Source organism: Phascolarctos cinereus, unplaced genomic scaffold, assembly GCF_003287225.1.
Source record: "Phascolarctos cinereus isolate Bilbo 61053 unplaced genomic scaffold, phaCin_HiC Scaffold_1;HRSCAF=81, whole genome shotgun sequence".
Lineage (NCBI taxonomy): Eukaryota > Metazoa > Chordata > Mammalia > Diprotodontia > Phascolarctidae > Phascolarctos > Phascolarctos cinereus.
In genome coordinates, this window is record NW_027555514.1 from 239,367,813 (window position 1) to 239,395,565 (window position 27,753).

The 27,753-nt window shown below is 35.5% G+C and overlaps 1 pseudogene; it reads right to left on the minus strand.

Annotated features, from left to right (window-relative positions):
• Positions 1-394: 394 nt before the first annotated feature.
• Positions 395-27,730, minus strand: LOC110195957 (large ribosomal subunit protein uL6 pseudogene; annotated as a pseudogene).
• Positions 27,731-27,753: the final 23 nt, after the last annotated feature.

Genomic DNA, 27,753 nt, shown 5'->3' on the forward strand with positions numbered 1-27,753 from the left:
AATGAAAGAAATAAAATTGTATATATTAGAATGACTACCACAAAGGTTTTGCACCCCTGGCCTCTCCTGAGGATAGCGAGCTTTTCTTTAAGCTACCAGCACATCTCCAATGCTTGGAATTCTTGGACACAGTTCAGATGCCTAACGTTAATGTTCCCAGCAGTAGATCCCACAAGTAATGAACAAACTCTTCCCCCCTTCCAATGTTTCAGATTCCAGTGATTTGTGGAAATTTGTGATCCAAATGGCATAGTGGATAGGGCATTGGAGTCAGCAAGACTGACCACTGAGTTCAAATCTGGCTTTGTGACCTGGGGCAAGTCACTTAGCCTCTGTTTGCTAAGCTTAGTATGGTGCCTGGCACATAAGATATGCTACGTACATATTACTATCATCAATAATTACTATTATCTTCTTGTTCCTCCTTCTCTTCTTCCTCCTCACTATCATTGTAATTGTCGTTACCATCCAGGGCAGTATGTTTGGTCACTGGCTGTGCATCAAAAAAGCACCTAACAATAATATGGATTCCAATTCTGATTCTTCTGCTCACCAGCATTCCTAGATATTACCTCCACCCTGGCTAAGCCTCCAGACTCTACTGCCTTCTTTGAGGCCCACAACCTTTCCTAAATCAGCTTTCCCTTTATTTTTCACTGCCAGGAAAGTGGAAAAAGGACCAGATTGGACGTTCTGCATCCAAACCACTTTCCCCCTGCTCTTTTACATCACTCACCCTATTCTAGAAAATAGGGCACACCAGTAGGGCTTACACTTTTAATTTTTTTTTATTTTTTTGCAACCCAAGGATACTCTTCAATACTGTATATGTTGTCTCACCTTTAGGGAATAACTGTTCATGTGCCCCTTTCCAATTACTATATCCATCTATCTATTCATCTATCTACCCCCCCTACATTTATGTCTGTCTATTTCTATGTATCTACCTACGTAATTATCTATATATCTATGTATTTATGTATCTATCTATCTCTTGTCTATATTTTATATATGCTTATATGAAATGGAGGAGGCTGGTGACCTGGTACATAGAGATTGGCTTATATAATTCCCATGCAGAATAGACAGGGTAGACTGCTCCTGAAAATCATGATGGCCAATAATGGAAGTGCCTTACTACTCAATATGGAATGTGCGTAGACATTCTATAACTGTTCTGGCTCTACTAACTATGGTAAAGAATGAATGACCTTTTGGATTGGGTGTGGAGATGGAAAGAGAATATATTCCAAAGGCAATAATTAGTCTCTTCTTTGCCTCTTCTTAATTTGAGAGGAAGCCATAATGCAAACCTCTAGACTGCATCAACCAAGCTCTAAATGCCTGCTTCCCAAAGCTTTTCCCACTCTCCAGCTTTGCCTAATCACATCTCTATCTATATATTTCTGTCTACATGCATGTTATCTTCCAGAAAATAATGCAAACTCTTTGAGATATTGCTTCATTTTTGTCCTTGTTTCCCTCGAGTCAGTGGGGCATAAAGCCAGCAAGTCCTCAATACAAGTGCTGCTTCTGATGTATATTGGCTGACAACCCTGAGGATGTCACTTAATATCTCAGTGCTCTAGGCAAAAATAGGTGATCTTCATTGATAGAGGGACAGGCATTCCTGGGAGTTCCCCATACAAAACAAATCAAAGGACCCCAATCTATCTCCATTTATTAGCACGTAGGAATTGCTTGACAAGATTGGGTGCTTCAATTGATGTAATTAAAAAAATACTCTAATTTCAACTATTTATGCAAGTGTATAATAAATGCAAATAATTACAGGTAGGTATTGTAACTTCACTTTAAAATAAAAATTTTTATCATATAAACTTTATTTTCTTTGCTAGATTACATGCCTCATCTTGGTCCTTCTTAAAGTGTGGTCCTTCTAATTAATAAATCCATATTAGATGGTTAATTGATATAATTGAGAACATTGAGCTGATCTTTTTCTGTCCTCCCCTACCCTATTGGAGCATATTGAGGAGGGTCTTATATATAGATCAGGAAACTGAGGCCTTGGGAGTTTAAATGCCTTGTCCCAAATCACACAGCTATCATATAATGTAGCAAAGTCAATTCTAGGTTCTCTGAGGCCCAACCCAGTGTTCTTTTTTTTTTGGCTAGGCAATGCAGTTAAATGACTTGCCCAGGGTCACACAGCTAGTAAATGTTATGTGTCTGAGGTCGGATTTGAACTCAGGTCCTCCTGAAATCAGGGCTGGTGCTCTATCCACTGTACCACCTAGCTGCCCAAACCAGTGTTCTTTCCATTACAGTATGCTAATGACATAGCAATATAATTTCATTGACTCTACAAATATATCATGAATTAATATTAGCTTAGTTTTGGTGATTTGTATACTTAAAAAAATTACCCACCCATGAATAGTAGTCCACAAACTAAACCCCACCCTCCCCCCCCAACAAAAAAAATAAGTTCAATCTGGTTTGTTACCAATTAAAGAAAATCTTTGTTGAATGATATTTAATTAAATTAATACAAAATAACTGAGATTTTTCCATTTTCCATTGGGTAAAAGCTTCACGGGTACTTGACTTAAGTTGGTTTTGCTTCCACCTAGTTCCCTTTATTCTTATCTCTTCTGGGATCAAGGAGGTCATTACTCTGGTACTCCAGTCTTTGTGATGGTGAATATTGAACTGAAGGATTAGAGGTGATTTATAGCTTAAGTATTTCCTTCTAGGGAGTTTATAATTTCTTTTCCAAAGTCTCTTTCATTTGAAATTTTCTGCTTTTCATCTCAACCAAAAGGTGAATATTTTGAAGAGCTTGAGAGAACTCAATTCCGCAGCTTTTCAAAAAACTTATATGAGGATGGAAAAATGCATTTTTCTACTATTTCAAAAAAGCCTCTGGCATTTATTTACACTCACAGTACTTAAGAGCAGTTGAAGTTATAATCCTGCAACTTGGCAGGATCACAACCTTCATCAGATTAGGAAAATCAACAAGAATTTGAAGAAAAATTTCCAAGTAATTTTGAAAGTTAGAATGATGTATACATAGCAGTGTAAGGAAGCTACCAAAAATAATCCATTCTTTAGGTTTTAAAGGTTGAAGTAAGATTTTCTTGAGATTTCCAATAATATTCATGCCTATTTTTAAAAAAAATTTCCCCAAGTGGAAGTCACTGAACATAATATTTGTAAACATAGGCCTAACATCAGAAATGCTTAGTTCAAGTTTTCACTTTTGATGTTTTAAACAATCATCAAGTGTTTAAGGTTCTACCATGTGCCAAACATTATGTTAAGTGTAGGGAACACAAGGACAAAAATAGATACAGTCCCACTCCTCAAGGCATCTTCTATTACTCTGGGAGAGAATAGTACACATGCAAGTATACACAAATACAGACACAGATAAAGATAATTGAAAGTGGGAAGCACCGACCTTTTATATTGTCTGGGCCCTCGGGTGACTTCAGCATATTTTCCCAGACTCATTGTACATCTCTTTCACACAGTCTTCACGTTAGTCAAACAGTGCTGTTTTGGGCTTTCCAAACTTGCCATTCTATTTCCTGTTCAGAGCCTTTTCTAAGTTGTCCTTTGTGACTGGAATGCCTTCTTGACTGACCTCTACTTTGTAAAATTTCTAGTTTTCTTCAAGGATTTAGCTTAAGTCCAAACTCCTACTTCTCTCATTGCTGGTATTGGTGCTCTTCACCTTGTCAAGTTACATTATGTGTGTGTGTGTGTGTGTGTGTGATTAAATGATGTTCCTTAATATCTAATTAGTTTATCTTGGACAGTGTTTTTGGATTGTTTGTCTTTTCCCTTTTCCTTTTTTTTCTTTGTAGAACTGTGCCTTCTGCATAAAAGGTATTTAATGAATATTGTTCTATTGGATTGAATTGATGTCCCTATAACCTTTATTTCTGCTATTTTGTAAACCCAATTCAGAGGTAATAATAGTCACCAGTTTGCTAGCCCAGGTTAATAACTTTTACATAGCATTTATTATGAGTCAGACACTGTGCTAAGTGTTTTACAGTGATCTTATTTGATCCTTGCAACAACCCTGGGAAATACATGCTTTTATTATCTGCATTTTACAGATGAACAACTAAGGCAGAGGCTAAGAGCTTTTCCCCAAGTCACATAGGTAGCAGGTGTTTAAGGCCAGATTTGAATTCAGTTCTTTCTTACTCACAGGCCCTGTGCTCTAGGTACTGTGATATTGTGAAAATATTGCAGTATCTTTACTGGTAATTATTAAATTGATTTGAAATCTGCTAATTTAGTTGGAAGGCCAATTTAAATTGCAATGAGAAAACCTACCCAGTTGTCAGAAGGAAATCACTTCCAATCCAAATGTCTTTCTTCTAAGGATAGGATTCCAAAGACGAAAGATTTGAGGACATGTTTAGAATCTTTGGTCTTCTTGCAGATGAAACATTCAACATTATTCCCATTTCCTGAATGAAAATCACTTTAACCCTCGAACTGATTTAAAACTCTTATTGTGCTGGTGGAGGTAACTTCCTCATCCTTGTTATTGTCATAGTATTCCCAGTATTGAAAGGAAGGAATCCCTCTCCACTACAACCCATGTGACCTTGGGCAAACCATACACTTTCAACTCTTATGCTCCAAAGTCCTCAACTATAAAGTGAAGGGTTTGGATTATAGGATCTTTATTATCCAGTTTGGAATCCCATGGGGCTATGTTTATTATGTAGATAGCAAAAGATAAGATTATGGAATTATTAATTTAGAATTCAAACTGACTTTGGAATCAAAACAGTCAACACCCCCCTCCCATTTTACCATTGAGAAAACTAGGGTCTAGATAGAGGCAAAGTGGCTTCTCCAGAGGAAAGAGTGAAGTAAACAAAAAAAATAAGATTCAAACCCAGGGCCTCTGGGAATAACGTCTTCCCTGAAATTAGTTTTTCAGGGCCAGGAATTGGCTCTTAGCTAGTATGTCTTAGCTAACTTTAATAGTCTGTTTATTTTGCCTAAGGAAGGCATTCAGCTTCATCACCTCATTCAACTCCACAAGCTTTTTTTCTGTTAGCAATGTGCAAAGTGATATTCTAGGCTAGTGAGATTCTTAACTTGGGATTATATATACATATATTATATACAGACACATACATACATACATACATACAAACATGCACACATATACATGCACACATACGTATATATACACAAACATATACATAATTATACATTATATATCCTACGAATATGTTCATATGGGTTATATGTTGGTATTGATTAATATGATATATTATATACATATATGTATAAAAGTATTTCAATATAATAGCTTTCCTATATAATCTTGTCTATTTTATTTAGTCAATTGAAACATTCTTCTGATAAGGGGTCCATAGGGTTCACCACACTGACAAAAGGTCCTATGACACAAACAATGGTAAGAGCTCCTGTCTAGGGCTACAGAATTAAAAAAAAAATTCTCCTTATCCTCGAGGAGACTACATTCAACAGACTCACTATTGCCAATATATTTTTTAATTAAAATATCTTTCAATCTAGAGGTAAGTCAATGATTTTTGCTAGTTTTTATAATTGTCATTGCTCTTGACACATAAGGCTTTTAGGTCCAATGACTCCCCATTAACTTCAGTGTCATTTCTTTGTCTGACTTTACCACTTTGAGTTCTCAATACAGCTACACTGAGCTGCCCAAATCACAACTCATCTACCTTCTGTATCTATCTCGCTGAGCCATAAATTTGTCATGTAAAACCAATGACGAATCTTATTAAAAACCTGATACAATAGGGGTATCACTTGTCCATCCCTTCATTTTTACCTATTCTATCTTCAATTTAAATTTATTCACTGTGGACCATAAGATGCCCTATCATGGGGAACAAGGAAAAGGGAAGAAAATCTATGGAAATCTACTTCAGGAAAGCAAGAGGGCAATTTACTACACAGCATGCCCTCCAATATGCACAAACAAGAACTTGTCATAGCCATCTGTAGTTGTGTTTACATAAAGATACATGCCAGCCAGAAACCAGAGGAAGTCTTGCTGAATTAATGGATATGTGGAAGCAGAGTGTGTGTTTGCAAAAAAGGCAAAGACTTTAGCATATACATGCAAGTCGATTAGCAAGTGTGAAGAAACTTGGAATTGAAACTTTTGTTGCTGAATATATGTACATACATAAATATATCTATAGAAGTATGTGTATATCTATATCCAAATATCTATCTAACTATATATATGTAATGCTTTTTTTTTTTAATACATCAAGAAGATATGGATGGCTCATAGCTGGCAGCAGGAAATGTAGCTCAGTGGTAAAGAGAATGCTTTGTATATCTTGGGTTTGTTTCCTGGAAACTCTAATAATTCAATCCTTGTGCAAATGTCCAAAATAGATACTCAATAAATAACTATAGAATGAATTAATAACATCCTAGCAAAAACTCTTCTGAAATAGCTATGCCCTGTTGGATGGCTTTGTTATTGAGTTTGAGTCAGTGTGTTGTTACTGATTGAGAGTTGAATTTGCCTGAGGCAGCACATACTGTAGCTTTCAATAGCAGATGATCTTAGGCCATATGGACATCACAGCCTAATAGGAGGGACTTCAAGTTGACATGTTTAGGCTGAGAGGTGGACTAGCTGTGTGGGTAAGGAGTTAGCCTCAGAGTCAGGAAGTTCTAGGTTGAGTCTTGACTGACATATGATAGCTATGTGATATTAGCCATGTTATTGAAACTCTCAGTGCTTCCAGGCAACAATCCAAGAATCTCAAGGGCAGACCAGTACTGAGCTGCGTTGGTAGAGGAAGCAAACTCACTAAGTGTTCCCTAAACTTATCAAATCACAGGTTCGATAATCAAAAAAAATGTCTGAAGTGCCTACTATGCACAGCTGTGCTGAGTGCTGGGGATACAAAAAAAGGCAAAAGACAGTACCTGCCCTCAAGGAGCTTAGCATCTAAGAAGAGAGACAACATTCAGACACAGACATACAAAGCAATCTATGTACAGGATAAACAGGAAATAATTAAAAGAGGCATAGTGCTGGAATTAAGAAGGGTTAAGGAGGTCTTGCTGTAGGATTTTAATTGGGACTTATTAGAAGCCAGGGAGGTAAGTAATTGGAACCAAAGAGGGAAAGCATTTAAAGTATGGGAACAGACATATAAATTGTCTGGAGCTGAGAGATAGAATGCCTTGTTCGTGGAACTGCCAGACGAACAGGGTTACTATATTGAAGAGTACATGTTGGGGAGTAAAGTATAAGAAGATTGGAAAGGTAGAAAGGGGCTAGGATATGATAGGTATTGAAGAGTAAGCAATGTTTCATTTTTTTTTTCTGGAAGCAACAGTGAGTCACTGGAGTTCATTCTGTATGGGAGTGACATGATCAGACCTGTGTTTTAGGAAAATCACGTACGTAGCTGAATGTAGGCTACGCTAGAGTGGGTAGACACTTGAGGCAGGCAGATCCACCAGTATGATATCGTAGTAATTAAGAAATGAGGTGATGAGGGCCTGCACCAGGGTCCTGGCAGGATCAAAGAAGGAGGTGTATTTGAAAGATGTTGCAGAGGTAAAATCAATAAGCCTTGGAAACAGCTTGGATATTAAGGGTGACTCCTGGATTGTCAGCCTGAAGGACTGGGATGATGGTGTTTTCCTCCATCATAATAGATAAGGTAGGAGTTGGGGAATGTTTGGAGGGTAAGACTGTGAGTCGTATTTTGGATGCATTAAGTTTAAGATGTCTGCTGGACATCTCCATCAAGATATCTGAAAGGTAGTCACAGATGTGGGATTGGATGTTAGCAGAGAAGGACAGGTAAATTTGGGAATCATGAGCACAGCAGCCCAATCCCTCCATCTTTCCCCAAAGAAAGAACAACATTTACACTAAATAATTTCCTTGGAATTGCAATATCTTCTTTTTTGTTTGTTTGTTGGACAGCAGGAAGAATTTCAATGCACCTTATGAAAGATACTAATACTCATTTCATGTACCATAAGCATTAGTGATTGTTATAGAGATTTTAAGCACTTTGCATTTAAATGAAATCTGAAGCACTTTTATAACAAACAGTGTAATGGATAACAGAACATTTTTTTTCATATTTGATTAGTTAGCACAAAAGCAGTGAAACTTCACAGTAATAGTCTCCCATTTAGCATTTTCCCACGTTATGTTAATTTTTGAACTCTTCCAGAAGTTTAATTTTTGTCAAAGACACAGAAAAGGTATAGAGCTTTCTTTCCTCCTACTGTTAAAAACAATAATAATAATGGAACAGATCAGCAACTTTCAGGAAATTATTTTTCAGTGCACCTGAATTGGTCAGTTAATTGGTAGCAATAACAAAAACCGCACAGCACCCTCAGGTCAGAGGTGTCTGTAGTACAAATAGTCAGCCATATCTTTCTGAGGTTATGATGTTTGTCTTCACTGTAGCTCACACCCATAATGATGGGAAACACGCTCAACTAGGATGGTCTGTATTTCCCAACTTATAAGGACTGAGAGCATAAGATGAAATAAAACTTTTAAAATAGAGAAGCAACACTCTCTGATGCTAGCAATGCCAAAAAGTCAATGCTCTCTATGCTCCAATAAAGATAGAAAAGTCATTTGTATTCAGGGGATCATGGATTTAAAGTTTGAAGGAACCTTAAAGACCATCAGATTGAACCCTCTCATTTAACAAGAAAGTGAGGCCTACCTCACTTTGTAGATGTCCCCCACATACCTACTCATCTATCTCACACACAGAGTAAGTTTCTGAGGCAGAATTTGAACCCAGTTCTTCCTCATTCAAATTCTATCATACTTTTCTCTGTGCTACTATGTTTTCTCTATATACTACATTGCCTCAGGGGAAGCTAGGTGGTTAGAGGGCTGAAACTGGAGTCAGAAAAACTCACCTTCCTGAGTTTAAATCTGGCTTCAGACACTTAGTAGCTCTGTGACCATGGGCAAGTCACTTAACCCTGACTTGAGAAGGAAATGGCTAGCCACTCCAGTACCTTTGCCAAGAAAAACCCAGATAAGATCATGAAGAGTCAGAGATGACTGAAAAATGACTGAACAATGTTGCCTCAGACCCATATTTTCATTCTCATTATTTATTCACAGATGGTGGGCATAAAGCTCTAAAAAGATTTTTTGTGTGTATATGAATGTTTTTATGCCTATAAGAATTTCTAAATTTCTAAATTTAAAATATATTTTTAAGGGAGTGAAGATTTCTGGTTTAAATGTCAATGTAAAGCATCATAAAAATCTCCAACTATCCCATGTGTGCCTAAGTGTAAAAAAAAAAGTCAGTATATCAAATAATTATCAAGAAATTCCCCACATGTACAAAAATATTTATAGAAATTCTTTCTGTGGTGCAAAGAATTGGAAATTGTGAAGATGCCCATCAATTGGGGAACGGCTGAACAAGTTATGGTATGTGAATACTGTTGTGCTATAAGAAATGATGAGCAGGTAGACTTCAGAAAAACCTGGAAAGTGTTGTATGGACTGATGCTGAGTGAAGTGAGCAAAACCAGGAGAACATTATGCACATTAACAGCCACATTGTATGATAACTGACTTTGATGGACTTAGTTCTTCTCAGCAATGCAAGGATCTAAGACATTTCCAAAAGACTCATAATAGAAAATGCTATCCACATCCAGAGAAAGACAATGGAGTCTGAATGCAGTTTGAAGTATACTATTTGCTCTTTTTTTCTTCTGTTTTGTTTTGTTTCTTCTTTCTTGTGGTTCCTTCCATTGGTTATAATTCTTTACAACATGATTAATGTGAAAATTTAAAAAAAATAGGGATTAATAATAAAAAGGAAATTCTAAGAAAGACCACCATAAGAATTTCTATCCAACCTTTGATTATACACATATGTGTGCACACACGCATGCTTGCACGTGCACGCACACACACACACACACACACACACACACACACACACACATATAGTGATTATAAAAAGCATAAGGGCATTAGGAAGCAGGATTTACCAAGGAAGCCATCGTAAGCTCACATAAATAGGCCTGAAAACTTCTCTAACCAGGGATACTTGACAAGGAAATGAAGTGTACAGCATTCTGAGCAAAAATACTATGGAAGACCTGGAGATTATAGTACTTTCCCTGAGGACATGAAGGGGAACATGAAATCCACAGTGCTCTGACTAGTGATATTAAAGGGAAGACTTAGGCTTAATATCATTCTGAATGCAGACCCACCAAGTGAGGAGGAGCCTTTTACTAGGAGCTTTCAAAATTGAGGTCAAACTACAAAGCAAAACAAACAAATGAACAAACAAAAAACTTCTTACAAGCACATGAACAAATATATGAAAAAACAGCATCTATCCTTGGCAGAAGTCAAAGATCAAGAAATGAGATGGGAAATTTGAGTAAGCAAGGGAGAACCAGCAAACAAAATGAAGAATTACAGTATGTAAAGAGTGGTCCAAGAGGTAAAACCAGTAAACAAAAGTGATTCTACAATTACTAAAGAGCTTAAGGTGGTTGGGAGAGGTAGTGGCATGGTAGACATAGAGAAGAAAAGGAATAGATTATAAATGAAATTATTTCTCACACAAAATGGAATAGTGTAGAAGAAAGGATTAAAAATCAAACTCCTATACTACACATATAAATATATTAACTTAACACTAAGTTAAATGAGAGATTGGTTGAAAATTTAATATTCTGTATGAAAAACAAAAATCATTGGTAGTAATTGTAGTCTTGGATAAAGAAGTGATAAGATATGGCTAAAGAAAATAAGCAGGAAAATAAAGTTATGCTTAAACTCACCATCGATACATAGATAATTAAATAGCATCATTTATATACATACATACATATACATGATGAATGATATAGAATATAAGTATTTAAATCTAACTGATTTCCTTTGCAGAAATACAGGAAGCAAAACTGTAAGAGTTGAAGACATTAATTAAGACCAAAATAATTCTAGCCATAAGATACACAAGGAAGAATTGAAATGCTTGAATAGAATTTTAGAAAAGTTAGAAATGTTAGAGCTCAATCAATTTGTGCATGGGAACCAAACATATAGATATTTCTGAGCCATACATGGGACCTTTACAAAAACTGACTATATGGTAAGAAAAAAAGAGGAAAGAAAAAAATAGAAGAAAAAAGAGGAAAGAAAAAAAGACAAAAAAACCCCATATAAACAAATAAAAACAAGCAGGTATATTAAACATAATTTACTGTTCACAACACAATTATATTCTCATCAATAAAAAATTTAAAGAAAGGCTTTTAATTTAAATGTATACTAAATAATTGAATTCTAGAGAATTAATAATTCAAAGTATGAATCAACTTTATAATATATAATCTTACAAGAGAAATCAATACCAATGGCAATGACAACATACCAAAACTGGATTGGAGTTAAAGCAATCCGGGGGGGAGGAGTGAAATTATATCTCTAAACACTTTCTGCAGCAGAAGAATAGAAAAAAGAGTTCAATAAAGAATTAACTTAGAAAGCAACAGATCGTAAAATGTCAACTAAGTGCAACATTGAAATTCTGAAAATCAAAAGGTGATTAAATTTAAAAAATGAATTGATCAAAATTAGAAGCTTTCTTAAAAACAAAATAAAATAAATTAACCATTAGCTAATTTTTTTTTAATCGAAGAGATCAAAAATGAAATGCCAATATAAAAAAGGAGAATCTACAAGAAAGGAAACAGAAAAAAAGAAATTTTAGACACTATTTACCCCTCTCTATTCCAATGAAAACAAAACTGTCAGTGAAATATATATACATATATATATATGCACACACACACACACACACACACACACATATATATATATATATATATATATATATATTTGAGAAAACATAAAATAGTAATGTTAACAGAAGAAACAATAATTTATGTAACTCAAACTCAGGAAATAAAATTGAATGAATCACAGAACTCCCCAAAATATGGAGCAAAGTGGGATATAAAGTGAATCCATAAAATCCTCAGCCTTTTTTTGTATTAGGTAACAACAGCAGCAGCAATAATAGCAGTGACAGCAGTGGAAGCAACAGCAACAAAAGCAAAGCTAAGTGGCTGGAGAGAGAAAAAAATAAATTCTACTCAAAAGACTGAGAGAATGTAGTCAATATTTGGTCATTCATCTCCAAAGGCCTACACTAACATAATTTGAATACAATTACAAAACACTTTCTACAAGTAAAGCAGACCTAACTCGTTATAGTGATATTAATTGAGAATAGTTGGACTGAGCCAGTATAATATAAAAACACAATTAATTTACACCGTGAGTGCCTTGTGAATTAAAATACCAAAGGATTACTTTAGGGGAATAGACAAACATCATCTCAAGGAAAAAAAAATGCAAATTTCAAAAGAATACTGTCTGTCTAGATTTCCAATTATACTTCAAAGCACTATTTATAAAAACTAGTACTTATCAAAAAGAGAAAAACTGATAGATAAATAATTTCCAGAAGCAAACAAATACATTAGCATAGTAGATCAAATCCTCTGGACCCCAAGTAATATGAGAGAAGAAACAGAACAAAAGGGAAAAGCCATGAAAAAAAAAGTTAAAATAATAAGCTTTGATCTGCATTCAGAGTTTTCTCAGGATGTGGATAGTTCTTTCTCTGGATGTGGATAGCATTATCTGTCATGAGTCTTTTAAAGTTGTCTTAGATCAGGCCTGCACAACCTGAGGCCCTCGGCCTCTTATGGCACTTGGGTTGCTTGCTGCATGTGGAAGGAGGGATTTCCTCTACATACAAAGGATGTTTTCCTCTACATTTTTGGCAGGCTGCCTGAAATGCTCTGGCATGCTTCCAGTAGCCCAAGGAGCTGCCCATTGGCTACAAGTTGGTCAGGCCTGTGCTAATGACTCAAAATTCAAAAAGAAAAATAAAAGACTGCTGAGAAAATGCTAAATCAGTCTGACAGATATTACATTTGTATCAAACATTTATGGGGGAGTGCACCCCAGATTTACAGAGACCCTGTTTGGTAAATATGATTTTTTGCTACTAATCCACTAAAAATACTTCTACTGTAAGCTAATGTCATATACCAAGCAGCTAGATGGTACAGTGGATAGAATGTCTTCCCTGGAGTCAGGAAGAATCCTCTTTGTGAGTTTAAATATGGCCTTAGACACTTAATACATGTGTCACATTGAGTAAGTCACTTAACTCTGTTTGCCTTGGCTTCCTCATCTGTAAAATGAACTGGAGAAGGAAATGGAAAATTACTTCAGTGTCTTTGCCAAATAAGCTCCAAACGGGGTCATGAAGAGTTGGATACAACTCAAAAACAACCATGACATATACTGGCTCACTAAGGATGCAAAACACTGGAACTACAATAAGAGGAGGAGTCAGGTTACCCCAAGTCACCTTCTGGGGACCTGACCCTCAAGTGTAAATTCAGATTCAGGGAATGGGAATAGCTCCCTCATGATACTATATGGACAGATATTTTAAAATTTATTTGCTTGCTTTTAAATATATAAAAATGAACAGAATAATAGACTAATTGTACTGCTTGTCTATGTCTCATAGTTTACTACCTTCTATACTTTGTGCATTTTGTAAATGTATTCTCAACATTTTTCTTTCTTTTCATCCTGTTTTTTTTTTGAGGTGATCACTACAGCTGCCTCTAACACTCAGACAAATTCCTTTACTACTGAATGGCTTGCTTTTTTTTATCTTTTCATCCACACCTACTGAAGATGATTAATTTAGCCAATCAGAAGTTGATTCCACTGGGTTGTCAGTTGCCTTTACCAATAGTCAAAACTTTACGCTGTAATCATTTCAAGTGGAATGATGTGAGTTGGAGAAAAGAGCTTCCTTCCTTATGTACATAATTAAGATTCACTGCTTCCTATACTAGTCCTTTGTTTTGTTTTGTTCTTCTATTTTAACTTTATAATATTATAGGAAACTTCTTAATACCTCTTCTATACTTAATATCTCTTCTGCATTTTTTTCTCTAATCTCTTCAGGACCAAACTACATCATTATGATTAGGCAGTGTTCATTTCCATTTTTATAATTATACTTTCCATTTTCATTGCTTTCAGATAATATATTTCATTAAATTTATCAAATAGTCTATAGCACTTAAGATGAAAAATTCATTCATCATGAGTACATATCTAATATGAAGGATCATTAAAATTTGCTGTTTTTCTAAATTTCATTAAAAAAATACCCCTTCAAGGAATTTTGACACCCTGATGGTATTGTGCATGTATGTGTTTTCTCATTTTTATCTTTCATATCAGCAGTATTGAATTTTTGCACACTATATTTTTTAAATGGATGAGTAAATTTCTAGGAAGAAGAGGTTGTGTGGGTTCTGTCAGTCCCTATTTATAGAATCAAAAGGGTCATTGCTTATCTTGTTCTGCACATTGCAGACCTGAGCTGAGTATGAGTTTCTTTGAAGTCAGTAGGGGCTCAGCTCTTAGAAAAGCTCCTCTTGGTACTAAGGAAGAGAAGAAGTGGTTTTCTCCATCAATAATATTTTTATCTTTTTTATTTATTATGGTATTTTTAAACTAAGAAATTAATTACACTCATTTATGGAAGATCTAATAGAGGGAAAAAATTACAAAACTTTCAATTTATAGAAAGCAAAAATGTTTCTTTTTTTTTTTTGCAGAGATCTGTTCTGTACTTTTTCATTCAAGTCCCTTGCACTATAGTGTGTTAAACAAAATGGACATTAAATGTAAGTATCCAGACCACAGTTAATATATTGAGAGCGATAAGGATTTGACGAAAATGATACCACTTAATCTAATTGATCCTCAGTTTGCTCATCTGTAAAATTAGAGAGTTAGACATCTGAAATCCCTTCGTTTTAAAACTGTTCAGAGTGAATAGGCATCAGGCCTAAGTCATGTGATTGGCTATGGTTTTGTATCATTTGTATCACATCTTGGATCAATGGAGCATTTACTCAAGCTTTGTCCAGGGCAGTCATCACATCTAGTGTCCTTCCACATGGGGTCATTTTCTAAGGGTACCCTAAACTCTAAACCTCTGCCAGGGGGAGTAGAATCTTTAGCACATAAGTCACTTTTTTTATCCTGATATGGCTGGGCATTCAGTTTCATGTGCTCTTGGTCACCACCATTCCTGTCTCCCAATATGGACAATGATCTGTGCTACCATTAGCTGCCACCCCATTGCCCTTAACAAATTTTGCCCCAGTGAAAGAATACTAGATATAGCTTGGTTTTGCCCACTCCAAGTATAAGACTCTGAAGTTTGGGGGAAAACATGAAACCAAACCAAACCAAACAAAAAATCTGTATTCTCATCCTCATATTCAATGAATCTGGAATGAGGTGAATGGTGATGTGTCTATATGCGTGCATGCCTGAGTAGGTTAAGAATGGGGAGGGGGGGTGATCACATCCAAGGCATTTGCAATGTAATGTAGCACTTTAAATATATATCCTGCTGGGGCAAGTAGGTGGTGCAGTGAATACAGCTCTGGTGTTGGAGTCAGGAGAATCTGAGATCAAATCCAGCCTCAGATATTTAACACTTACCAGCTGTGTGACCCTGGGCAAGTCACTTAACCTCAATCACCTCACCAAAAAGCAAAAAACAAAGTATTCCACAAATCTGTAAGAATATGAGTCATTCCCCAATTGATAAAGGGTTGAATAATATGAACAGGCAGTTGTCTGATGAAGAAATCAAAACAATATATAGTAACAGCAATATTGTCTTAGGGACAACTTTGAGCAATTAAATAATTTTGGCTATTATAAATAACCAAATTAGCTGCAAAGGACATAAGAAGAAAGGTCTTGTCTGCATCCATAGAAAGAAATGATAAATAGATGTAGAGAATTATCTCACATATATGTGTAAATAGAAACATATGCACACACATATTTACACCAAATGGCAGCCATCTCTAGGGCAGGGGGAAGTGAGGGAAGAGAAAAAAAGTTAAAAAATTATGTGATGATTTTATTATACATTTAATAGGAAAAGCAAATTGTGCATAATAGAACTAGTTTCATGTGCACTTATCTTTTTTTCTATTATTTTATAGAAATGATTACTTTATTTCATAAATTAAAAACAAAATAATTCACATATATATGATATGAATACACACATATCCTACAAATGAAATTTTTAAGTATAAAAAGAAACATTTAAGAGATTGACTTGTAATAAAATCGATTTAAATTTCTGCATATTTTAAGTAGAAAATATGGTAATTTTTCACAACTTCAATACAAATGCATATTATAGGAATTCAGCTTTGAAGAAATATTTTCTCTAATCTCCAAACAGCCTTTACCAGATTGTAAAAGAACTTTCAACCTGATAAGAAAAATAGATCACAGAGAGACATCTAAAACTAAAACTAGGAGGATAAATCAAATTAGTCATTAGCAGGCTATATTACAGACAACATTGGGGAAAAGGGATCAACCTGCCAAACATGAAAGCCTCCTACATCAGCCCTGTGCTGTTGGAACCAGATTCTCACTCACTATGGCCCAGTAGAGATCAAATCTGTCCTTGTAAAATGAAGAGTATAATTTAACCAGAATTACAATAATTACCCAAATAATTTGAGCAGCTAATATTTTTTTGAATTATTCAATTAACCACCTCCATGTTCCTCATCTAATTTAGAGAGAAATACCTAGACATTGATACTCTTCAAGTTTTCAATTAAAATATTAGATCCAATATCTTTTAATACTGCAGATATTTTTTATGTCTTTCATAAATATATGCAAATGTAGACAGATAAATAGAGGTATAGGTAAGTTTAATATGTAGGTTTCTATCTAAGCTGTATCTAATTAATTATGTAGCTTACCATACTGTACCTAATGAGTTCAAGAAACATTTATTAAGAAACAATTACAGGTGGCACAGCCAAGATTACGAAGAGTAGCCAAGAAGTTTCCTGAGCTCTCCTCAGTTTCCCTCAAAAAAAATATTAAATCAAGCCTCTAAACAGATTCTGAAATGACAGAACCCACAAAAAAAAGATTGAGTGAAACAATTTCCCAGCTTAAGAAAACCTAGAAGAACTTCAAGAAAGTCTGTCTCACTTGGGTAAAAAGGAGAGTGCAGCCTAGCACAGATGGTGTCAGTGCAAGACAGTGTAAGGCACTTAACCGCAGCACAGATCAAGAACCTAAGCCCCTCAGTCCTGGCTCACAAGGCTAGTGGCATAGTAGGTCAGCTGTGAGGCCTTGAGCCATAACACGAAAGGGAAATTGTCAGCCCCAAAACCCAGTCACAAAAGGTACAACTAGGCTGGGGCCACCCCAGCACAGTGAGCAAGCCACCAGCACCTAAGGACCTGGAGTGGAAAGCCAGCACCTCACACAAGTATCTTGGGACTTGTGCCCCAGGAGAAGAATTGAACTTTAAATAAAGACCAAAAAAAAAAAAAAAGAGCCCTGACCATAGAAAACTGCTATGGTGAAAGGGAAGATCAAAACAATCTAAAACAGACTAAAAATTATTTCCCAGCTTTCTGCTTTCCTTCTAGTCTTGGTTGCATTGGCTTTGTTTGTGTAAAACCTTTTTAATTTAATGAAATAAAAATTATCCATTAGGCATTTCATAACATTCTTTAACTCTTGTTTGGTCATAAATTCTTCCTATCTCCATAGATCTGATAGGTTAACTATTTCTTGCTCTCCTAATTTACTTATGGTGTCACCCTTTATGTCTAAATTATGTGCCCATTTCAACCTTATCTTGAGACACAATGTGAGATATTGGTCTATACATAGTTCTTGTCATACTGTTTTTCAGTTTTGCCAGAAATTTTTGTCAAATAATTTCAGTGTTTCTGATAAAGGCCCCATTTCTCAAATGTATGGGGAACTTAATTACATTTATAAGAATACTATTCCTCAAATGATAAATGGTCAAAGGAATAAACAAGCATTTTCCAGTTATTTATATTCATGTTAAAGCTATTTATAGTCATGCAAAGATACTTTAAATTACTGTTAATTAGAGAAATGCACTGTTCATTAGAGAAGATAGAGAAAATTAGAGAAACTCTGAGCTCCTACCTCACACCTATTACGTTGGCCTATATGACAAAAAATGAAAATAATAAATGTTGGAGAAGATGTGGGAAAATTGGAACACGAATATGGTGTTGGTGGAGTTGTGTACTGATCCAATCATTCTGGAGAGCAAATTGGAACTATGCTCAAAGTGCTATAAAACTGTGCATACCCTTTGATCCAGCAATACCACTACTAAATCTGTATCCCAAAGAGACCACAAAAATGGAAAAGGACCCACATGCACTAAACTATTTCTAGAACCTTTTTTTGTGGTTGCAAAGAATTGGAAATTGAGGGGATGCCCATCAACTGGGGAAGACTGAACAAGTTATAGTATATGAATGTAATGGAAAACTATTATGCTATAAGAAATGATGAGCTAGCTGATTTCAGAGAGAAACCTTGAAAGACTTACACGAACTGATGCTGAGTGAAGTGAGCAAAATTGAGAGAACGTTGTCCACAGTACCAGCAACACTGTGTGATGATCAACTACAATAGACTTACTCTTGCCAGCAATTCAATGATCCATGAAAATTCCAAAAGACTCATAACAGGAACTGCTATCTGCATCCCTTGAAAGAACTATGGAGTCTGAATGAATATTCAAGCATAGTATTTTCCCTTTTTTTTTGTTTTGACTTTCTCATGTTTTTTCCATTTAGTTCTGATTCTTCTTTCACAACACAACTGTTGTAGAAATATGTTTAACATGATTGTACATGTGTAACTTTCGCAATTAAAAATAAATAGCTACATGTAAAATACTGTACTTAGTTCAGGGAAAAAATACACATAAAATGTACAAGTTTCTTAGAACTCTAAAAATTTATTTTTTTTTCTTTTTTGCATTCTTTTTTAATTCTTTTTTAATTTTTAGACAATTGGGGTTAAGTGACTTGCCCAGAGTCACACAGCTAGTAAGTGTCAAGTGTTTGGTGTGAGGCTGGCTTTGAACTCAGGTCCTCCTGACTTCACGGCCAGTGTTCTATCCACTGCGCCACCTAGCTGCCCCTAAAATTTTATTTTTTAATGGGAATGATAAAATAAAATCAAGTCAATACAATACAAATGCTAAAGAACGAATGTGAAAAAAAATCTCACTACAACAGCATACCATTTGAAATGCCAGAGTTTTAAGGCATAAACATGAAAAAATGTGAACAATAGTAAAGGTAGCTGTGCTAAATGCCAAATGGATGGGATATATAATAAGTGGTATAGGATTTCAGAAGATGCAGCAATAAACTAAGTTGTGGAGCAGGCTCAGAAGATTTAACTAAATAGACTGTGGACAACAAAAACAGTCTTATAGAGAAGATAGGAGACAGAGGGACAATTCTAGTCATGGAAGTTGGAGAATGGTAGAAATGAAGTAACACGCATCACATGTAGAGGCAATAATGAATAGACAAGTGTGGCTAGAACCATTCTTAGGGAAAAGTTATGGGAGCTAAGTTAGAAGATCTAAATAAAGTAGACATAATGGAGAGGCCTTAAATGTTGAACTAAGAAGTTTCTCATAATTCTGTACCCAGTGGGAAAAGGTTGATTTTTTTTTATTTTAACCTAGAGGTGATTCATGTTAAATAGTTCATAATTCAGAATATTTATCCAAAAAATGGCAATGATGGAGGTAGGAAAATTGGTGATTTATGAAATAATTAATGAATAAAATGTATTAATCACTTTATATATGTTGAAACAAGTTTAGGGATACAAATGAAAAAAGAAAGTCCCTGCACCAAAATAATTTACATTCTAAGTTGTAAAGATAACACATATGGGGTAAGAGGATGGACTGATAGAAAGATAAAATGGTGTAGACTTGGGAATCATCTGATAATAAAATTAGTAATTGATAAGAGTGGATGAGATTGCCAGTGTAACTACTGTGGAGCAAGAACAACATAGAAATAATAACTGAGCCCTATCATACAGCAAACTTTGGGGGGATTGTAAGAAGATGTATAGATGGAGGTGAAATGGAGGAAAAAGAACAGGAGGAAAAGAGCAAGAGGAAGAAGAGGAGGAGGGGGAGGAGGAGGAGGAGGAGAGGAAGAAGATGATTATGATGATGAAGAAAGAGGAGGACAATTAACATTTATATAACACTTAGGATCCACCAATTACAATAATATGAATATCTATATCTTGATAATAGTTATTTGGATGTCAGACCTTTCTGACATGCTCATTTGCACATATACATATTTCAAATGATTAACAAATTTGTATTTCTTTAATAATTGGTAGATGTGTTCTATTTCATTTTGTTAGCTTATAAACTACAGCACAGTAATTTTTTTTTATTTTAAATCATATTGATCCTGAATTTATATGTAAGAAAGGAATAAACTGTAGATTCAAAAGCTGTATGAATGCTTATAGTTCCTTACGGTAGAATTTAATAAAATAGAAGGAGTTATTTTATTGAAAATGTCTCAATGATTTTCAAAGTAGAACTCTTAAAAGTAGGCCAAATATAAACATTTTTGATAATAGCAAATCTAAAGGGCTACACAGTCTATTAAAGGAAAATATATGTGTGTTTGATCTATCTGTGCATATAAATGCATATATTCATAGCATTTGTAATATTTATAAGTAATTACTTATTCTGGTAGAAGGTAATGTTGGGATCCTTTTTTTAAAAATTTTAGGTCCATCATACCAGTTTCTGTTTTGTTTTGTTTTTTGTTTTAACATTGGAAAAATAACTCAATGTCTCTTGAGACTCTTTACTATATTGATCATTTATTCTTTTTTATATATGAAATCTTCTAGATTTATATATATATATATTTGGAGTTGTTTTACCATACCTCTAATGATCTTATGATAGTAACCCCACTCCTACACAAAATAGCTTCTATGATTTCTCCCTCCTCTCTAACTACATATAACAAATTATTTATAATTCCCCTATAATACCTGGGTCTGTTTATACCTAGAGTACAATCAGCCAGTTTTCCATTGTAAATATTTCATTGCATCAGCTTAAATACCAACTCCCAGAGAGCTTTCAGTAAACTCTCTGCTGAGTACATTGCCAAGGACAAAATTTGTTTAGATATACAACACACAAATACATATACGTACTCCCAAGTAGACATCCACAAAATAGTGATCACATCTAAGTTATATCCTACAAAGGAAATGCTGAATTAACCCCTCATATAACTTTATAAGCAGGGTAACTAATTTAGCAGTGTGCTGCAAAGAGCTCAAGATGGCTTGGGAAATCCTTTTGCTAATTTTCAGTGTGAGCGTTAACACATTGGAAATCAGAGATAGGAAAAAAAAATTCTACAAATCAGAACTTGATTATTTTGTTGATTATCTAGATTTAAGAATTTGATGGTGAAAAATGTTAATAATGCATATTAAACTGAAAAGTGGATTATGTACTCATTTTTCCCTACAGAGAGCTGGTTGTTCAACATTTCCTAGCATACCTCCGAAATAATGAAATATTATCCATAGGGTTAGGAAGCTACCTTGCTCAGAGAAAACATAAGTTGGAACTGGAACTTGTTCTCCTTTTCACTATCAGAGATATGAGGATAAGAATTATTGGGAAGGGTAGAGCAAAGATGGTGGAGAAAAGGCAGTGACTCACCTGACCTCTCCCCCCAAACACTCCAAATACCTTTAAATAACACCATAAAACAATTCCTGGAGCAACAGAAGCCACAAAAGGACAGGGTGAAGTAATTGTGCAGTGAAAGACAACTTAGAAGGTTGGCAGGAAAGGTCTGTCACACCTGAGTGAGAGTGAAGCACAGTCCAGCACAGGCCAAATCAGTATATCCCCATTCCCAGCCCCAGCAGACAAGGAGCAGACCTTGGGAACAATTGAATCAGCAGCAGCAGCAGCAGTTGCTACTTCCAGAGCTCTCAGCCTATATATAGTAAGCAGGTCAAGCAGCTAATCAGAAGAAGATTACAGAGGTTTCCTTGCTAGTACTGAGACAGGACTCTATCACTTTGCTCATACCAGGATATGGGTTACATTCCTGGATGGCGGTCCCAGGGTGAGGAGGAGCAATAACACACCAAAGCTTGAGACCATAGTGGAGCAAGGACGCTGATCACAGAAAAGTGTGCTTATGGTGGCTCATAGACCAGAGCATAGGCCAGGAGAGTTGTAAACACATACCTCTTTAAATCATACCACCTAGGAAGAACTGAAAATTTACAGGTCCCTAGAAGTCACTGAAAACAACTGCACAAAATCCCTGAAGTTTGGGACAGTGTACCCTCCACCCTGGAAGCAGAGCCCTACTTTAACAAAGAGTTAAAAGTCAAGACATGGGCTGGGGAAATGAGCAAACAACAGAAAAAAATTCAAACCGTGCAAAGTTACTATGGTGACAAGGAAGATCAAAACACACTCAGAGGAAGATACTAAAGTCAAAGGTCCTACATCCAAAGCCTCCAAGAAAAAAAATGAATTTTCCTCAGGTCATGGAAAAGCTCAAAAGAGATTTTGAAAATCAAAGAGAAGTAGAAGAAAACTTTGGAAGAGAATTGAGAGTGATGCAAGAAAATCATTAAAAATGAGTAGACAGCTCTGTAAAGGAGACAATAAAATACTGAAGAAAATAACACCTTAAAAGTTGACTAGGCCAAATGATACAAGAGGTACAAAAAGCCCATGTAGAGAAGGATGCGTTAAAAAGCAGAATTGGTCAAATGGAAAAAGAGGCTAAAAAATTCACTGAAAGAAAAAAAAAACTACTTAAAAAGTAGAATTGGCCAAATAGAAAAGAAGGTACAAAACCTCACCAAAGAAAATAGTTCTTTAAAAATTAGAATTGAGCAAATGGAAGCTAATGAGGAGAAACCAAGAAACAATAAAACAAAAAGAATAAATTAAAAGAAAATAGAAGATATTGTGGAATATCTCATCAAAAGAACAACTGACCTTGAAAATAGATTGAGGAAAGTAAAAAAAAAATGATTGGACTAGTTACCCTCCCTTATTAACCTTTGACAGCCCAGAAAATATCACCCCAGGAAAAACCCTGGAACAGCTGAGCCAGAAGAAAGATGGGGTGCAGCAGTCCAGTAGCCCAGGTAGCTTGAGGGATTAATGGGAAAGGCCTTTTTTACCCTGGGGGAAGGAAAGCAGTACAGAACAGGAGGTGTCTCAGCAAGCTAGTGAAAGGCCCCACCTCAGCACACTAAGAGGAGACCCTGAAATGCAGATGGTGGAGCAACAAAACCCTAACTCCTGGACCCCCAAGTGCCTCACTGAGGGCTAGGGAACTGGTGGAAATCAGCTCAAAAAAACCACCAGGTGCCTCAGCATTCTGCAGCACCTGGATTTTCCAGTGCCTCAGCAAAACTAAGGGAAGCAGTGCTCCAAGGGACCCCAGGCAGATAAACACCCTACAACATCCATCTGAAAGGACCTAAAGAAAGTGAAAGGAAGAAAGACCCAAGCAGGCAGGAAATCTCCAGGAGCCACACTACCCAATCCTACCACTGGAGATCCAGTGTTGCTGATTCCATCCTAACACCAGTAAGCTGCCAGAACCCTACAGCCTCCAACTGCCAGCATTGGAGGCCCCAGCACACAAAGCCAGCAACTAGCCCTAGGCTCCCAACATAAGAAGCTTGGTTCAGTGCCCTCTGCTGCCACAGGAGAGCTCAATCTCTTTAAAGGCCAGGAAATAAGCAAACACCATGAGCAAAAAAGAAACATAAGATAGATTCCTATTATGGGAAGAGTGAAGATCAAGGCAGGAATAAGAGGACAACGTTGTAAACAAACCCACATCTGGAACCTCAAAAGGGGATATGAACTGTTCTGAAGTCCCAAAAGCCTTCTTAGAAGAGCTCAAGAAGGATTTTAAAAGTCAAATGAGAGAGATAGAAGAAAAAGTGGGAAAAGAAATGAGAGGTATACAAGAGAGTCAATAGCTTGGAAAAGGAAAGACAAAAATTAACTGTAGAAAACAAGTCCTTAAAAAATACAATTGGCCAACTGGAAAAATTAAAAAAAAAAGCACGGAAGAAAACAAATCCCTAAAAATACAATAGCCCAAATAGGGAAGGCGGTACAAAATCTAATAGAAGAAAAGAATTCCTTAAAAATTAGAATTGGGCAAATGGAAGCTAATGACTCTATGAGAGAGGAAGAAATCAGTCAAACAAAAAGAAAAGAATGAAAAAAAATAGATGAAAATGTAAAATACCCCATTGGTAAAACAACTGATCTGGAAAATCGATCCAGGAGAGCCAATTTAAAAATTATTGGTCTATCTGAAAATCACAATGAAAAAAAAAAAGCCTGAAAGGTATCTTTCAAGAAATAATCAAGGAAAACTGCCCTGGGGTCAGAGGGTAAAATAGCCATAGAAAGAATCCTGAAAGAGATCCCAAATTGAAAACACCAAAGAATATAGTAGCCAAATTCCAAAATTACAAGGTCAAAAAGAAAATACTGCAAGAAGCCAGAAAGAAACAATTCAAGTTTTGTGGAGCCATTGTAAGGATAATACAAGATTTAGCAGCTTCTCTGATATTTTGGAGGGCAAAGAAGCTAGGATTACAACCAATTCAGCAAAACTGAATATAATCCTTCATGGATAAAATGAAAAGACCAAAGAGAAGAAGAAAAATATATTTCTTGATAAAAATCCAAAGCTGAAGAGAAAAATATACTTTTAAATACAAGACTCAAGAAAAGTTTTATGTATGTATGTATGTATGTATGCATGTATGTAAATATGTATGTGTGTGTGTTTGTATTGCAAAGATGTGAGTTAAAAATGAAGGGATGCTATCTAAAATTATAAAATTGATTGGTGATAGAGGAATGTGGTAAGAGAAAGGGAAAGGGAGATATAGACTAATGTAAATTATCTCATATAAAACAGGCAAGAAAAAGCTTTTACAGTGATTCTTTCCTTCCTCTCCCCTTACATTACTTCTCCCTTGTCTCTAGTTCCATATACCACACTGTTTATCCTTCCTGTATAATATTTAATGTATTCATCCTTATATGAGGGAGCACTGAAAAGGAGAATTTTCATTTTTCTTTTTTAAATTTTTCTTTTTTTTTTGTTTTTAACATTCACTTCCATAAGATTTTCAGTTCCAAATTTTCTCCCCATCTCATCCCTCCCCCCACCCCAAGGTGGCATGCATTCTGAATACTCCTTCCCCTAATCTATCTCTACCCCCTTCTTTTGTCCCCTTCCACATCAATTTTCCTGTGGAGCAGGATAGATTTCTATACCTCATTTCCTGTATTTCTTATTTCCCATTTGAATGTGAAAACAATTTTTTTTTAAACAATGTTCTCCTGGTTCTGCTCAATTAACTTTGCATCAATTCATATAAATCTTCCCAGGCATTTCTGAAACTATTCCATTTATCATTTCTTATAGCAGAATAGTATTCCATCACAATCAGATACCCTGGCTTGTTAGGCCATCTCCCAGTTGATGGGCATCACTTTGACTTCCAATTCCTTTTATAAATATTTTCATACAAATAGGTACATTTCCCTTTTTAAAAAAATATTTATTTTTAGTTTTCTGCATTCAGTTCCACAAGATTTTGAGTTCCAAATTTTCTCCCCATCTCATCCCTTCCCCCACTCCAAGACAACATGCATTCTGAATACCCCTTCTCCTAATCTGACCTTCCTTCTATCTCCCCCCTTCTCTTATCCACTTCCCCTTCAATTTTCCTATAGGGCAGGATAGATTTCTATACCCCATTTCCTGTATATATTATTTCCCATTTGAATGTGAAAACACTTTTTTTTACTTTTATTTTTAGAACTTTGGGTTCCAAATTTTCTCCCTTCCTTCCTCCCACCCACCCCCATTGAAAAGGCAAGCATTCAATCATTCTGTCTTTCTACATTGGGTTGTGAGATTCTTATGCCCTAATACCTGGTCAATTTTTGTGTAGGTGCCATGTACCACTGAGAAAAAAAGGTGTATTCCTTTCTGTCCCCATACAGTTTTCTCCAGAGGTCAACCATAGCTAACTTTTCTAAAATTCTATTCAACTCTTTAACTTCTTTCTTGTTTATTCTGTAGTTTGACTTATCTTGTTCTCAGAAAGGAAAGTTGAGATCCTCCACTAGTATAGTTTTGCTGTCTATTTCTTCCTGTATCTCCCTTAACTTCTTTTTTAAGAGTACCACTTGGTGAATATATGTTTAGTCATGGCATTACTTCATTTTCTATGGTGCCATTTAGAAGGCTGTAGTTTCCTTCCTTATCTCTTTTAATTAAATCTATTTTTGTTTTTGCTTTGTCTAAGATCAGGATTGTTACCCCTGCTTTTTTTACTTCAGCTGAATCATAATATATTCTGCTCCAGCCTTTTACCTTTACTCTGTGTGTATCCCTCTGCTTCAGCTCTATTTCTTATAAACAGCGTATTGTAGGATTATGGTTTTTAATCCATTCTGCTATCCACCGAATCTTTTAATGTTGAAGCTGCAAGGTCCTGTGTAATTCTGACTGTGGTTCCATGATATTTAAATTGTTTCTTTCTGGCTGCTTACAGTATATCCTCTTTAATCTTGTAATTTTGGAATTTGGCTGCAATATTCCTTGGCATTTTCAATTTGGGATCTCTTTTAAGAGGTGATTGGTGTATTCTTTCAATGACTATTTTCCTGTCTGGTTGTAGGACTTTTTGGCAGTTTTCTTTGATTATTTCCTGAAACATGTTCTCCAGGCTCTTTTTTTTTTCTTTCCATTATGGTTTTCAGTTAGACCAACAATTTAAAAGTGTCTCTCTTGGATCTAATTTCCAGGTCATTTTTTTTATCAGTGAGGTATTTTATATTTTCTTCTATATTTTTTCATTCTTTTGTTTTGTATAGTCATTAGCTTCCACTTGCCTGATTCTAATTTTTAATGATTTGGGGTTTTTTTTGACAAAAAAGATATTTTTATTTTGACATCTGAATAAGTGTTGACTCCTCAGGACACTGCCTTTCACATCTTTTCCAACTTTTTCATCAGGTTGCTGCACTGTGCCTTTCTCTGAAACATAGATGCCATCCAAAAAAATTTTTTTTTTTATATCCTTGTTTTTGATTGAGGTAGCCTGTTGGATCAGGACAACTGAGTTTGATGGAAATTCAATATAATTTCCTTCAAGAATTAACTCATATTTTTTGGGCTTAAAAAACAGCACAAGCAACACCTGGTCTCATTCATACTTTTTGGATATATTTTTCACCCAAGAAATTTCTGATTTTGAGAACTGAGCCATCCTCTTGAATAACCACATTGATGAGGAAGTGAGCATACATAGACCTCATCTTGTAACAAAAACCCAGGGTAATGTCTTTGATCATGTTTTGCACATGACTATAGATTGTGCATATGGTTGCAAGTTCTTTTCGATTTTCCCACCACTCGTCCACCTGGATGGAGCCTTTTTTTCCTTCTTTCAAAGGACACTGAGCTCAACATTGTTATTGTTGGAATTCCTACAGAGGATTCCTATGATCCCCTTCATAATAACTGTCCAACTCTTAAGAGAGATGCCAATATTTTCTGGTATGTTGACAGTCTGGCTGCTTAGAATGGTCTTCATTCTGTTAGTGAATAGGCTAGAAA